At 45.0% G+C, this 16,242-nt stretch overlaps 1 protein-coding gene across 2 annotated transcripts in view; it reads left to right on the forward strand.

Annotated features, from left to right (window-relative positions):
- The first annotated feature begins 3 nt into the window (after positions 1-3).
- The window catches only part of ZNFX1 (zinc finger NFX1-type containing 1), a 68,116-nt gene continuing 51,877 nt past the window's right edge, over positions 4-16,242 (forward strand). Inside the window, exon 1 of one of the 2 annotated variants that reach the window (XM_029611234.1) lies at positions 4-284. The gene's annotated coding sequence lies outside the window, so the exon portion shown is untranslated. Of the gene's footprint in view, positions 285-11,738; positions 11,928-16,242 lie in introns of those variants that run through there. The other variant, XM_029611233.1, reaches the window with a different exon arrangement.

The following is a 16,242-nucleotide window of genomic DNA, read 5'->3' on the forward strand; positions in this document are numbered from 1 at the left end:
ATCCAGGATATGCTTTTATTACATGCTTGTGTGAAATTAGATAATATACTATAATTATAAAGATATCTTGGAGAACAGATTGCATGAATGTCCCCCAATGTTCATATGTCGTTTTAATAGTAATCAATCTGCTCTCCTAATAGTCCATTCCTCCCAAGCTACGAGTTCACTAGTAAGGATGATTTTCACCCCGAGGGATGATATTTCATGATGCTAATCGACTTCGCAGAAGAGAGCTAAGAAGAGTGACAGCGGAGTAAATCAGATCGGAAGTGCACACACAGGTTGGAAAAATATCCCTTCTGTTTTCAGTTATCATTCGTCGGCATGCTGTTTTCTTCTGTGGTGTGATTCATCTCGGATTTCGTTTGTTCTCGGGCCTAAACAGGGTCAGATTAAGGATTCCTTGGGCCCCAACAGTACATGGCCCTAACCCCCCTCTCATTACCCTTTATTCTTCATGTGACCCTATATATTTAGGTGTTCATCTCAACCTCTGGGTTTGGATTTGGGTTTCGGGCAACTGCCCCTTCTGTATCCTCCTCCCTCTTAATCCATCACTGAAGCTAAATCTAACTCGTCTGTGATTCAGGCACCTCCAAGGCTAGTATTGTTGAGAAGAGTGCTGCGTTTTTGAAGGTCACACAACCTTCCAGGTTGCCAACCTGGAACCTTTTTTGAACTGTGGATAGATTCCTTTTCCCCACTGCAGTCTGAATGGAAGGTGGAAGCTGCATATATATATATATATATATATATATATATTTAAAAATTTTTATTATTATTTATTTATTTATTTATTTTTAAAGAAAATCACCATTAGTGGAGACAAATAGTGTGGGGAAATGGGTGAACATATCAAAATTTAGGTATCACTCTTAGGGCCAGTGAGATAATTTAGAAGGTTTACTATATTGCTTCCCCTGCATCTTTCTAGTCTCTGTAAACTAATAACATGTCCTGTATTTTGTAGGAAAAAATATGTCGAGACAAATTTGACTACACAGGTAGCTGATGAGATTTAACACAGACATTCTGTACCCTTCACCCAGTACACTTGACCAACCCACCCTCCTGTTGTAGTAATAAACCAATAATCACACTATTCCATTTGAAAGCCCAAACTGTAATGGGGGCAAACCTAGATCTTAATTGAACTGAGGGGCATTGGTCTATATCTTAATACAGAATTAATCCAGCCAAGATGTTCTACTTCATGCTTGACTTCCCTGCATATTTTGCATGACCAACACAGCCTTGTAATGCTCAGTGCTATTACACTGCTCTGATACTTCCCTCTTGTTGAGTCCTTGTAAGAAGAAACTGCATCTATTCCATTTTGCTAACACCAAATAGTTGCTGCTGGACTTCTGTTTTGTTTTCTTTTGAGGGGGGGGGGGGGGCTTGATCCAGATGCTCCCACTTCCTCTGCCTTCTCTCTCCTTTGCTGGTCTCTTCTTAATGCTCTTTCTACTTTGATGACTGCTATAGCATTGCATCTGTGCTGCTTGCATCAGAGACTGCTCTGGCAAATGGTGTTATAAATCATGCCATCCACCAGGCTTTGCTTGATGTCTCTTGAATGCCTATAGGCTCTGCACATTTAGGATTGCTATGTGTAACTGTATGCTGCTTGCTGTCCCACACTGATCCTCCACTGAGTTTGCACCTCCTGCTTTCAATGTTGGCCCCAGGCTTGTGGGGGGAGGGGAAGTGGAGGTGAAAACTCTGGAAGGACATGCTGCCCCATGCTAGAATTATTCTCTCCTAGATGCATGCTGGGAAAAACAGACTTTGAACATTCCCTCCAAGTTTCCAGCATTTTCTCTTGTGTGCTTTATTTTGCTGAAGTTCCCAGCATTTCTAGCACTCTGAAAGCCTTCTGGGATATTTAAATCTCCAACAAAATTAGAGATCTCCAGTGACACCTCTAACAAACCTCCAATACAACTTTGCAAGCCTTTGGAGAGTATCCCTGAACTTTACCAGTAATAATTAAAGGCTTAAGTTTTACCTCAGACATAAATCAACACTGAAAAGTTGGTTGTCAAACAACATTATTAAGAAAATAAGCATTTCTACAATTTAGTACTTTAAAAAAAACTGTAAATGTTTAATATAATTGTGCATCAGCTGTTTATATCATGGAGATACCCTGTCGGTCTACTTTACTCCCTAGCCAGGCACAGATTTGCATTGCCAGCAAGCACAGGGAATGGGGAGGGAGGTTCCAGTCCTAGCCTCTTACCTAAAGTGGTGTCGTGCTGATCTCACTGCCTTGGTGACAGCAGCAACCTAAAAAAAACAAAAAAAAAATCCAAAATACAGCACAGAACCTGCAGCCATCTGCAACGTGCTTAATGCCCTGCCTCTTACATGGGTTTCCATAATAACAGGAAGCCCGTGTGGGAGGAGGGGCCAGAGCCTCGAGCACGCACTGGCCAGCTGCAGGCTCTGTGCTGAATTTATTTATTTTTTTAAGTTGCTGCTACTGCTGCTTCAGGTAAATGGCTGGGAGACAGGCCTGGATAGAGGCATAGCAGCAGCAGCAGCAGCAGCAGCAGCAGCAATGTTTCAGCACCTATCAAAATTTGGCACTGGCAGCAGTTGTGTATGTTGCCTATGGCTAAATGTGGACCTGATCCTAATTAAATGAATATGAGATGGCCCAGTGGCAATGTTCACTGCCCTGCAGGGTACCTGGCTTCTTTTTCCTAGGTCAGGTCTCCTGCGCCTTGAGCTGGCTGTGGAGGTAGCACTCACAGCTCCCTGTGGGGTAGGGGGCCCCAGTCACCTGACTGGATGCAGGGTCCATAACTGCAGCATTATGGGAAGAGCCCTGGTTCATGGGCCCTGACTGTGGACTGCCGCTGTGACGACTGAGCTAGGTGAGTTAGGAGGAGATATAAAATAGGAGAAAAAAAAATCCCAGCCCTGGTTCAGTCTGAGGTGGATGCTCAAAGGAGCAGGAAAAAATGCCAATCCCAAACAAAAAATTAATTAGATAATCCATCAATGCATTTCTACTCTTTCATCTGCTGGATAAACCTTCCCTTCCATCCCCATCCCATGCATTGATCACAATTCCACAGGTTCCCTACTCATAAAGGCCATATACGATCTTTAAGCTTGAAAAAATAGTCTTTCCATTACATTTTTTGAAGAATGCTGAAAAGAATGTATTGAGGTTTTCCACGACCCATATAGGCAATTAAAGACAACAGGACGTGCAATAAATCATGCTGTTGTTTGCCCCAGGAGGAATAAGGTTAAGTGCCTTCAGCAACTGGAAAATGCATTGCACTTCTTTAATGCGTACACTTGAGTGTACTGTTGCACTTACACAATGCACTAAGACAAAATAACTAGCATGTTTTGTTTGTAAAATAACATTATGCCTTTTAATCCTTTTTTTTAGTTGGTTTATCAGTGCAGAGTGCCTGCTGCTGTTGCCTGTCTGTCCCTCGATAGGAATGTATCTGGTGCTCTCCCCATGGATGTGGATGTGGATCCAACACTCCAGGCGAATTTCTGTCAGCTCTGGCCTGGGAGAAGGCAGAGATGGCCAGGAACCAGCATTTAGCACACAAGATTCTTTGTGTTCTGCTAGAAGCCCAGCCTGGTCCTCCGTTAAACTGAGCAGGGTGAAATGTCACTGTGACCAGATAAAATATATTGGGATGTTATTAGGTATACTTAAAGCTGCTGTAGCCAGTACGCAGGAGAAGCATCCAAATGTTCTTATGGTTTGGGGTTGTTGTTTTTTTAAAGGTGGTTAGTTAGTGGGTGTAGTGGACCGCTGGTGAAAGCATTGAAAAGCAAGAATGCCCAAATCCTTTTGGGGGATTTGTATTAGGGCATGAAACGACTGCAGGCTGTTCCAATTCTGGTCGGACTTTTTCTTTCTTTTTTTAATAGTAGACAATGTTTACAAGCTGCACCCCATGCACAGTTTGAGTCTACACCATTTTTATTTCTCTGTGCTGAGCAAAGTGGCTTCAATTTCAGAGTTTCAAAAAAGAGATCAAGTATTCTATTTTACTCTCCTTCCAGATAGTTTTCTCCTATTTTTTGGTTTTAACTTGGAACTGTAGGATCCCAGTTCTCAATTCAACAGAAAAATCTTCTTTATAGATATGCTTCTCAGAGTAACGCTCTGGGATTTTAAAGTATGCGGCTTCTCCTCAGCTTCTTACACATTCTCTACTGCAGTAGTTCTCAACCGGTGTGTCACCACACTTCCCGGTCCCCCGCTGACCCAGCTGCTCCCCCTACCCACACAAAATAGGTCCTCCGCCCAGGCTCAAAATGCTGATAGCCCGGGTGGAACGCGGCAGGGCAGCTGGAGTCAGCAGCACCGGCATGCTCTCTTCTTCCCACCCACCCCCACCGGCCCGGAAGAGGAAGTGGTGAGCAGCGGGTGCGTGTGCGGGAAAAAGAGACCATGCTAGTGTAGGCAACGTCGGCCCGAAGAAGAGAAGAGAGGCCCAGCCTTAGGAATGAGCAGTGCGGCTTGGAGAAAACGAAGAACAATGTCAACCCCCACGGCTGATGGGATTCCTTCTCCGCAAAGGCTGAAAGTGAAGGAGGTTGCTGCTGCCTTTAGGGTTGGAAGTGGAGGAGACTGCTGCTGTCGCTAGTTCGGGGGGGGGGGGGGGGCTGAGTGAATGAGCAAACATATGTATTTGAGGTGGTGTGTGTGTGTGTGTGTGAGTGAGACAGCATGTATGTGAATGATAGAGGCCTGTATATGTGAAAGAGAGTATGTGTGTGATTGAGAGCCTGTGTGAGAGAGAGAGCATGAATGTAAGAGTATGACTGAAAAGCTGTATGTGTAAGTTTGTGGTTGAAAACCTGTTTGGGTGAAAGAGTATGCGTGTGTGATTGAGATCCTTTGTGTGTGAGAGAGATCATGTGTATGTATGATTAAGAGCCTGTGTGTATAAGTAAAAGAGAGACCATGTGTATCTGTGTGTGACTGAGAGCTGGTTTAGGTGAGGGAGCATGTGAGTATGTGATTGAGAGCCTGTGTGAAAATGAGAGAAAGAGAGAGAGCATGTTTGTAAGCATGTGAATGAGAGTCTGTGTGTGAAAGACAAAGACAGCATGTATGTGTGCGATTGAAAGCCTGTATGTGTAAGCGTGAAATGATAGACAGCATATGAAGAATGAAGAGTAGAGCCATGGGGGTGGCTTGCTGGAATGTTAACTACTACCTGGTGATTACTACCCTTATTCAAAAAAATCCCTTGCATGGTTAATGTCACCCCAACATTGCTCTCTGCTTCAACGGCAAAGGGAAATGTGGAAAAGATGATTTGCATTCAGATAACAACCAAAAAGGACTGAACTTCATAATCTGGGTAAACAAATAAGCTTAGGGGTAGCTTGCTTATTACGGCGGTTACTACCCTAAACCAATTAAGCCTGATACATCACTTTGAATGCATACACAGCGTTGCTCTCTGCTTCTACGGCAGGGGGAAATGTGGAAAAGAGGATTAGCATTCAGACAACAACCAACAAGGACTAAACTTCATAATCTAGGTAAACAAATAAGCGTGGGGGTAGCTTGCTTATTACGGCGGTTACTACCCTAAACCAATTAAGACTGATACATCACTTTGAATACATATACAGTGCTGCTCTCTGCTTCTACGGCAGGGGGAAAAGTGGAAAACAGGATTTACATTCAGGCAACAACCAACAAGGACTGAACTTCACAATCTGGGTAAACAACCGTGGGGGTAGCTGCTTATTACGGTGGTTAATACCCTAAACCAATTAAGCCTGATACATCTCTTTGAAAGCATATACAGCGTTGCTATCTGCTTCAATGGTAGGGGGAAGTGTTGCGTCCATCGCTGCTCGACGCCCTCACTCCGCCCTCTTTACCTCTGTGGCAACTCCCTTCGGGCCTGATGGACGGTTGGCTGCCGCGGCGTCTCCATGCCGTCTCCTTCCGGCGTCCCCGGACCGGCTCGATGTTGCAGATCCGCCATGTTGCCTGATGACCTAGGGTGCGCGCTCTGATTGAAGTACCAGCAAGGGCGCGAACCTCAGGGGCCTCCCCCTGAGATGACATCATCTGCTTCCAATATTTAAAGGTCTCTAATTCACTATCTAACTGAGTTAGCAAGGAGAGGATTTGGATACGGATTCGGCTATGTTTCCTCCAAGCTACTCTGCCTCCTCGGACTTACCAGAGGTACCCGCTCCTCGGGTGCCTCGCTCTTTCTTTACTTTCAGATTACAGATAGGAACCGGTACTCACTCCTCGAGGGCCCATGTTCCTGGACACTCTGAAGATTATCTACTGCCTGGACACTATCGCTGCTACAAACAATTGTGAGTTACCATTGCTCTCTCAGAGCTTTCCCTGGAACCAGGTACTCGCTCCTCGAGAGCCTAAACCTTTCCAGCTCCTGAGCTTCCTTGAGACCTTATGTGAGTTTTGTCATCTAGTTCTGTTCATGAACCTTGTCTACTCTACCTACTCACCTTCTACAGTTTCTCAACCGCTCAGCCATCCTGGGATCGTGGTTCCAGTGCCTGAGGGACTACAGCCCTGCCGGGCATATCAGCTCACTACTGCCACCTCTGGTGGTTCTAATAACCTGTTTAATAAAAGAACTAATGTGTGTCAGTCTCCATACTCAAGCCTAGCCGGTGGTCCCTCTTGGGATATCCTCCCGGGGGCGTGGTCATCTGCCACAGGCCCAGGGATTCACCACTACTATCTCAGATACATAACAGATTGCTAACACCTCAGGGAGAACCCTAACAGATTGCTAATTCCCAGCATAGTGGAATATACCAGAATCTGAGACACATCAAGATAGCTGACTCCTCCTTCTTAGGAGCCATTCGTTCAGATTGCTCCTCCCATCTAACGCCCAGCTTTCTTAACAGATTTACATCAGATTGCTACTCCCTAGCAGATTCACAACAGGAAGTGAGGAAAACAATATTTACATTCAGACATCATCCAACAAGGCATCGATCTGTGCAATCTGGGTAAACAAGCAGTGAGGTAATTTGCTTGATGCAGTGGTTACAACCCTTAACCATAAGCCTTATGCTCACATTTGATGCAACTCCAACATTACTCTCTGCATCAAAGACAGGGGATGGCAGGAAATTTGAATCAAAGTTACCAACAAGGGCCCTGAAGTTGGTGATTGGTGAAACAGATAAGTATGGGAAAATAAGTGTGGAAGCTTGCTGGGGAGACTGGATGGGCCGATTGGTCTTTTTCTGCTGTCATTTCTATGTTTCTATATGTGTAAATGTGTAATTAAGAGCCTATATAAGTGAGAGAGAAAAGGCATGTGTATATGTGAGGGATTGAGAGCCAGTGTGAGAGAGAGAGGAGAAAGTTGCAAGCAAACCATCCCTCCTCCTGCTAATTCACAGCAATCTCAGGGCTCCTGGATATCAAACGTTCCCAGATATGCAGAGCAAAACATTTTTTGTATCCTTATTATTTTTCATTATTGGGCCTTTCTATCTGCTATTTTGAAATATTTTATTGGTATCTAGACATTTTTTATATGAGTTTTTAATTATTGGATATTCCATTCATCAGCTGTTTTGGAATAATCTGTTCTTTGTTAATATGGTTTTACTGCTACTGATTTTATATTTCTTGATTTGTTTTAGAAGGATGGGTGATGTTTCTCTTTTTCCTTTATTACACTGCATACAGAGACCCTGGCTTGTTGCAGTTTCCAATTCAGTCTTTGTCTGCATGCTTCTAGTTATGCGTTTTGGTCTCTTTGTTCCTTGTTAGGTGAGGGTCAGCACATGTGATTCAGGTGAGGTTTTCTGCTGGTGTGTAATTTCTGTGTAGGGCTCTATAGTACCTGGCTTGTTCCATTTTCCTAATAGGAGGTGCATTGATGTCTTAAGGCCTGGTGTAATATTTTCAGTGTTGCCTTTTCTTAAGTAAAGTGTTTACTGTTTGAGTACTGGAAATTGGTGCTGTTTTGGTGTGGGATGTTTACTATTTTTGCAATTTCTGTTCAGACAGTACATTTATCTTTCCCTTGGATCATTCTTAACAATAACAACAATACTGGGCCTTTATTTTTTATTTCCACCATGAATTGTAATGAGCAGTGTGTCACACATGTGAGCATGGTCTGTCAAGTGTGTCACAATGGGGAAAAAGGTTGAGAACCACTGCTCTACTGAATACTTCCCCTCTCAGAAGGAACTTGCCAAGTGAATCTTTCGTGTTCCAGATGTATCATATAATACAATAGTGTCGCACATTTCCCTTAACTTGTGTGCATTAGGAGGATCCCTTTTTACTCCCTATTCCATGTGCTCACTGACTGGAAACTCTCGCAGGTGGAGTAGCCTACATCTCCCAGAAGCTCAGGGCTTCACCAGAAGCTTAGCATCCTCTCTCTAGCCATACTTCCTGCGGATTTTCTGTTTCTCAGCTCCCTACACTGCAGCCACACACACACACACACCAAAATCCATCTAGAGCATGCTTCCGTAATCTCTTTGGGTATTACCACTAGGGCTCAAAACAAAAGGGTTTTCCCTCACTGGGACATGTTACGTGACACAGGCCCTACACAGCCTTACCATTGGTTAGTGTCGTAAGATCTACTGTGCATGAAAGAACATATGTATTAATACACCACAGTTACATACCCCAAGTGTGCTGGGAATCAGGTGATTTTTATTAATACTGCTACTACTAGTTAACATTTCTATAGTGCCGCTCAACATCCAGTTTAGAGGAATACACTCCTGCTGCAGGGCTGTAATACAGCATCTATTTGTCATCAGAACTGTCTGTTTTATATTAAGAACATAAGAACATGCCAAACTGGGTCAGACCAAGGGTCCATCAAGTCCAGTATCCTGTTTCTAACAGTGGCCAATCCAGGCAACAAGAACCTGGCAAGTACCCAAAAACTAAGTCTATTCCATGTTACCATTGCTAGTAATAGCGGTGGTTATTATCTAAGTCAATTTAATTAATAGCAGGTAAAGGACTTCTCCTCCAAGAACTTATCCAATCCTTTTTTAAACACAGCTATACTAACTGCACAAACCACATCTTCTGGCAACAAATTCCAGAGTTTAATTGTGCGTTGAGTGAAAAAACTTTCTCTGATTAGTTTTAAATGTGCCACATGCTAACTTCATGGAGTGCCCCCTAGTCTTTCTATTATCCGAAAGAGTAAAAAAATGATTCACATCTACCCGTTCTAGACCTCTCATGATTTTAAACACCCCTATCATATCCCCCCACATCCATCTCTTCTCCAAGCTGAAAAGTCCTAACCTCTTTAGTCTTTCCTCATAGGGGAGCTGTTCCATTCCCTTTATCATTTTGGTCGCCCTTCTCTGTACCTTCTCCATCGCAATTATATTTTTTTTGAGATGCAGCGACCAGAATTGTACCCAGTATTCAAGGTGCGGTCTCACCATGGAGCGATACAGAGGCATTATGACATTTTCTGTTTTGTTAACCATTCCCTTCCTAATAATTCCAAACATTCTGTTTGCTTTTTTGACTTCCGCAGCACACTGAGCCGACGATTTCAATGTGTTATCCACTATGATGCCTAGATCTCTTTCTTGGGTAGTAGCACCTAATATGGAACCTAACATTGTGTAACTATAGCATGGGTTATTTTTCCCTATATGCATCACCTTGCACTTATCCACATTAAATTTCATCTGCCATTTTGATGCCCAATTTTCCAGCCTCACAAGGTCTTCTCTGAGTTCTGCAGATCAAGGATGTGAAAGCCTGAGAATCACTGTAATACCAGCTACACTACAGCTCCAATTTAATTTCCCCTCACATGAATTTGAATTCAAATGCATTCCATTTGAAATTTGCACACATTAATGCAGCCAAAACTCAAAGGGAACGCATTTCAAACTCATTTGTGGGAAAGTTTTTTTTTTTTTTTTTAAATTTCATAAGCTTTGTGATTGTGGTGCTGTAGGTGCATGCCGGGGGCTATTGACAGGGTCAGATGCACATTTCCTATAGACACAAGATGGCGAAAACTCTTTAGGACAGGGCTTTCTAAACTTTTATCCAACGTGACCCTACTTTAGCACATGAAAATACACATGGCCTCAGAGGATGACCAAAACAAACTCTCAGGAGTACAGTCTCTTAACAGTCGCTCCATTCCCATCATTCCCACACTCCATTTGATTCCCTCTTTCAACCTTCACCCTCTCCAATCCATCCTTTTCCTCAACCTCCCCCCCCCCCCCCCCCCCCCCCCCCCCCCCCGTCAACCTCCACCCTACAGTTGATTCTCTTTTATCCCTATCTCATATCCTCTCACCCTTTTTACATCCCCCAGTCAGCCTTCTATTACTATTCCTCTCTCATCCTCCACAGTCACCCTTCTCCTGCATCTGATCCCACCCTTCAAACAGCCCATCCACCAAACATTTCTTTTGGGTTCTGGGCTAAAAGTGGTTAGCGACTGGTGGGAAAAGAGGACAGGCTGCTGACAGGGCCTACATTTTCCACTGGCTCAGGCACACTTGGCCCATCCCTCTGTCCTGTGCCCCACTGCAGGGTCTGTGAGGGTGTGGGGGCTCACAGGCCCCACACTGACTTCCTTCCAATTGTTATGCTGCTGCTGCTGCCCCTGGTACCTGATGATCACAGCTGTTTGAGGCACTGGTGTGACCTGGGCTGCAAGTTCTGTGATCCCGCTTGGGGACCCGACCCCATAGTTTGGGAAGCTCTGACCTGAGTGCCTAAGAGCAATCATGTTATGGGTGCTGAGAAAGGGGAAAGTCCTAGAAGACACATCAAAGATGTAACAGAGAAGTATTCAGGTGGGAAGATAAGAGAATAATCTATGGCAAGGGTCTTTGTCTGAAAGCCTGATTCCCACAGAACCCTTCTATTGTTCTGAAGTCCTCAGTCATTAAAAATAAATACCACCTGCTCGCTGTTATCTGCGAAAGGGAAGGAAAGGAAGTATCCACCCCCCCGCATCTCATCCTTTAAACCTGACCAGCTGGACCACAGTCTGTTCCCGGCACTTAGATTACGGTTTAGGAAAGCTGCCGGGGGCCCTCCAGTGAAGCAAAGGGGGGCTTGGGAACAAGAGCTCGGCAAAACGATCATCTTCTCTGCCCGGGAAACCAAAGTTAAAACTCAAACACAAAATTTAAGTTCTTAACATGCACTCCCCCCCCCCTCGTTTGTACCTTTCATCTTCCATTCAGAATAACTCCCAAGTCCCACAGCAGTCCCTGCATTCACAAAGCAAAAGAACATTCCGTTCTCTCGAGCCTGCGCTAATAACTTTGTATCTTAAACGTTTTCAAGGCTCCTGGTGAAAAATTCCTCCTGTGAAGGATTATCTGTAATGCAAACTCATCCCAGCAGTTTGATAATTTGCTGATGTTTAGGTGTAGGGGGGCTGCTTGGTCCCGCTGGTTCTGACTTTACATTTTGAATTGTTGAGACTCCTCTTCTGGAAACGCCCTCATGAGGGCAACAATGTAGCCCCCTCCGCCCTTCCTCCAGTTTTCTCTTTCTGTACAGTGTAATAAGTGTTACAAAGAAAGAAAAAAAAAAAATAAGAAGAAGCTAAACCTGGCAGGGTTTTTCCAAAGCCGTGTTTCTGTTTTCTTTTCCCCGAAACTAGGCGGGGATCCGGATTTATTATGATTATAAATTTGCATGGCGGGCGGGGCCTGTTCCAGCCTGTCCGGGAGCTCCTGGTCCCCTTTCCTCCTCCCCCTCCGGGCTCAGACGGGTCCGGCAGCAAACCGGAGAAACGAAAGCGAAGGGAAAAGAAAAAGCAGACACAATGGACTGAGCCCCGGCGCCTCCTGCCGCCGCCGTCGTCCCGTGAAGCGAGAAGGAGCCTGGAGGAGGGGGGAGGCCGAGGAGGAGGAGAAGAAGAAAGGTAGGGGGGGGGAAGGGGTGCGATGGCTCTTAAGCGAGGGCATTGCAGCGCGATCGGGTGCTGTAAGAGGGGTGAGGTCGGGCTGGGAAGCGATCGGGGTGGGGTATGGTGTCTGTTGGGGTTAGCGAAACCGAAGGGAGCCCGAGAAGCCTTTGTGCCAGGGACGGGATCCGGCGGGAGGGAGCCGATCGCGGGCGGGAGGTGGGGGGGGGGTGGATGTGTCTGATCTCGTCTCGCACGTTGCCAAGGCCGCGGGTTTCGATGACAAAGGGCTCGTCTGGAAGCCGCGTCTGTGAGCGCCGGGGCTCGCATTGTGTCTCTTTGTTGTGATGCCTTTCAGGCTTGAAAAGGACGTTCGCTGCCGGCGAGGGAGGGCTCGGCAGTGCCTGGCATGCCTCGGCGGCCTTTTAAAGCGCTCTTTATTTGCATGCAAATATGGGGAGGGGGGGGAGAGAGAGAGAGCAGACAGTCCAGTCCGCGTCCCCCGCACCCCAAACAGTTACATCATCGGAAAGGTAAAAGGAAACAAGAAAAGAGAGAATGCAGCCGCACTGCACCGGATTCTCTCCCGGACCTGCGGTTAGTGGGCATTCACAGAGAGAGCCTGTTGTAGTCGGTACCTTCCGTATCTCTTTCTGCACAGTGGTTCATATTCAGATTTTTTAGGTCAGGTCAGGTCAGCTGAAAAAAAACAAAACAAAACCAATCAGAACAAGACAGTATCCTCTATTTCCGTCTTGGTTTGGGTGGTGGTGGTTGTATAGGGGAGCACAAACTGGATGAAGCAGGGTCGTCGTACCTGAAGTTGAACTTACTGGTCATCACGGTTTATTTATTTCACGCTTTTCCCATAAAAGAACTCAAAGCAAGTTACAACAGAACAAAAAAAAAATGCAAAACGCGGTATGGGATTGTAGCAGCCATCAATAGGGTTTGCAAGAAGAAGAAGGAGAGAAAAAAAAAAGAAGCGAAATACCCTGCCAGGTTTCGCTTCTTTTTCTTTGCACATAACAGGATAGGGTATGCAGATGCATGGGTACATTTCTAGTGGAATTAAGCCGGCTAACACTGGCAAGGTTTCTGGAGGTTGGCGGAACACAAGTAGTGCAGTTAGGACAGGTAATGATTAGGAGTTTTAGGGGGTATATAGGTAATGCAATTAAGGCTGGCAACACTTGGGGTGGGTTGCCAGAGGCTGACAGGTCTAGGCTAATATAATAAAATCCATGCTAAAATCAGAGCAACATTTTAGTGTGGGTTTCATTTTACTTACCTGATAAAAACCCAGAGCCCCACAGGATGCCCTGTAAATAAAAATAATAATATTAATAATGCTAAACAGAAAGAGCATTATTTTTTTTTTTTACTTGCAGGATATTTGGATGCCATTCAACTGCAAATCTGCACAAAATAATATCTCTCTTTTCTTTCTTTGCTCAGCAAAGTGGCACTTACAGGTGCAGTAAACAAATTTAAAACGGCATGGATTAAAAACTGCAGATCCCTAAAGGCTAGAGGTTAGAAATGAAGAAAAGGGTGCATGGGGGTAACCCGCATGGAGCGGTAGTTACTATCTTTAACAGAAGGCATGGGGATTACTACCCTTAACCAGTTAGCCCTGATGCTTTTGACATGATTGGAACATTGCTGTGCACTTCGATGGCAGGGGCAAAAAGGGGAATTGGATTCAGACGACAGCCAATGCTGGGCCCTGTCCTTTACGGTCTGGGGTACTGATATGCTGACATTGGGGAAAAGGCATAGGACTGCTTCTACGGCCAAGTCTAAAAGCAAAGCACATAGTTGCTTGATTTTGATTGTAAATATTACTACTCTTACCATAAGGCTTGGGGCTAACCTGTATGGAGTGGCATTTTACTACCCTTAACAGAAACACGGGGGTAACCTGCACGGAGCTGCAGTTACTATCCTAAGAAGCTTGCTGGGCAGACTAGATGGACCTTTTGGTCTTTTTCTGCCGTCATTACTATGTTACTATATTAAGTACAGATCTCAGGAAGATCAGTGGTTCTTAATGTACAGGAAAAGAACCAATTATATATATTAGATTCTATAAATCCATCATTTTTTTATTTTTATAACCTTGTGGTATCCTCTTTGTGTTGATCCTAAGCTACAGTGTGCAATAGCTCCTCGTTTACAGTCGGGATAGCAGCAGCAGTGTTGCTACTTGTGGAGGAATAATTGATGGATTTGTGGATCTGATGTTGCATTGGGGGGAGTCTCAAGTCTTTTTTTTTTTTTACCAGTTTATCCTCCTGTACTGAAACCAGATTTTGATCTGTCTCAGGAAGACTGTCCTCCTCCTCACGGACTGGCGCCAGGCCTTAGCTCACCTTCAGCCATGACTCCTGCAAAGTACATTCCGACAAGTACAGCAGGAAGTTTAACTCCTGCTCCGACTCAGGAGTTAAATTTTCCCATGGCATAAAAGCTCATGTTAGGCAGACTCCATTCTAATGTGGTTCAGATCTTCAGAGGGACGGCCGTGTTAGTCTGGTGTAGCAAAAAATGGCACGAGGCGGGTTACACCGTATGGACTAACCAGTTTATTGAGGCATGAGCTTTCGAGGACAAAGTCCACTTCGTCAAGTGCATGAAGTGTAGTAGTACAGAGGTGGATGAAACATATGGGGGTGGTGGTGGTTAATACAGGACAAAGATAAGGCACCAAATTAGGCAGGCAGGGCTTGGAAATAGAGTGTTAATAGCATTATAGTCCAGACTTCTGACAACTGAGGTAAGGGTGGAAAGACAGAATGATCTGAGAACAGTTAGGTTTATAGATAGTTGTAGTGTGCCTTGAAGCCGTTGTCTCTGTTCAGACCTAGGGTGATGGTGTTAATTTCTTTTATGAGTTCCAATTCAACAGTTTCATGCTGGAGTGCTCCTTTGGAGTTCCTTTTTAGGAGTAAGGCAACCTTAAGGTCAGATGGAGAATGTTCTGGAGGGTTGAAATAATTTCCTAGTGGTTTCTGAATGTTGCCATTTCTAATACAGATTTATGTCCACTTATTCTTTTCCTTGGGGATTGACCTGTTTGTTCTATGTAGACCGCAGAGGGACATGACTGGCAGGTGATGGCATATATTACATTGGAAGAGGAGCAGGTGAAGGAGCCCCAGATGTTGTAGTTGATGATGTTGGGTCCTGAGTTGGTATTGCCTGGGTTAATATGTGGGCAGAGTTGGCACCTGAGTTTCTGACAGGGTCTGGTTCCTGAGTTGGTGTCGTTGTACAATTTGTGGTTGCTGGTGAGTAACCGTTTGAAGTTGGGGGGGGCTGTCAGTAGGCCAGGATAGGCCTGCCACCCAAGGCCCGTGAGAGGGTGGTATTATTGTCCTGGATGGGGTTGCAGATTCTTGATGATATGTTTCAGTGCTATGGTAACAACCAAAGGTGTTCTGTTGTTTTCCTGTTTGAGATGATCTTGTAGCAGAGTGTTCCTTGGTATTTGTCTGACTTTGTTGATCTGTTTTCTTACCTCATTGGGTGGGTAATCTAATTCCAAAAATATCCATTGTAATTTCTCCAGATGAGAGTCCCTCTCTGAGGGGGTCAGAACCGATGAGATTGTACCATAGGGCTTGGCTGTAGACAAATATATGTTTCAGGTATATTGTGGTTCTTATGTAGTTGGACAGTTGTGACCAGAAAGTGGATATAAGATTTGTGGACCCTTGTTGCTGTGGTGAGGTTGGCGCAACCTACAGGGAAGGCCCTGTGGGTCCCCACTGACAGCTAGTGGGCCTAGGCTAGGAAGAGACAGTTCTGGAGCTTCACTCATATTAACCCCTTTTCCCTTGGGTTGAGCCCTTGGGTTCCGGGGTGGGCAGTTCTTAGGCAAACGTTTCTTAGGAGGTAGAGGGGTGTAGGTCCTGAGTCAGGATAGGGTTAGTGGCAGGTGACAGGCAAGAATGATCAATGTCCAGGCTAGGGTCGAATCCAGAAGTCAGTCCAAGGGCAGGCAAAGGGAACACAAAGAAGACCTGACATGGCAGGTAATAAGAAAGGCCAAGGCTGGATAAGAAGAGGCACAAGAGAAGCAGCAACTTACACTCCACAGGAAGGTAGACGATCCATTGCTGAGGCAAAGGAAAGAGTTCTGAGAAGCCCTATGTAGGGCTTTTCCCTTGGCTGCTGCTGCACACTGAGCAGAAGATTTCAATGTATTTTCAACAATGACACCTAGATCCTTTTCCTGAGTGGTGACTCCTAGTGTGGAACCTTGCATTATGTAGCTATAATCTGAGTTACTCTTCCCTAAGTGCAGCACTTTGCACTTGTCCACATT

This window comes from Rhinatrema bivittatum, chromosome 8 (assembly GCF_901001135.1).
Source record: "Rhinatrema bivittatum chromosome 8, aRhiBiv1.1, whole genome shotgun sequence".
Lineage (NCBI taxonomy): Eukaryota > Metazoa > Chordata > Amphibia > Gymnophiona > Rhinatrematidae > Rhinatrema > Rhinatrema bivittatum.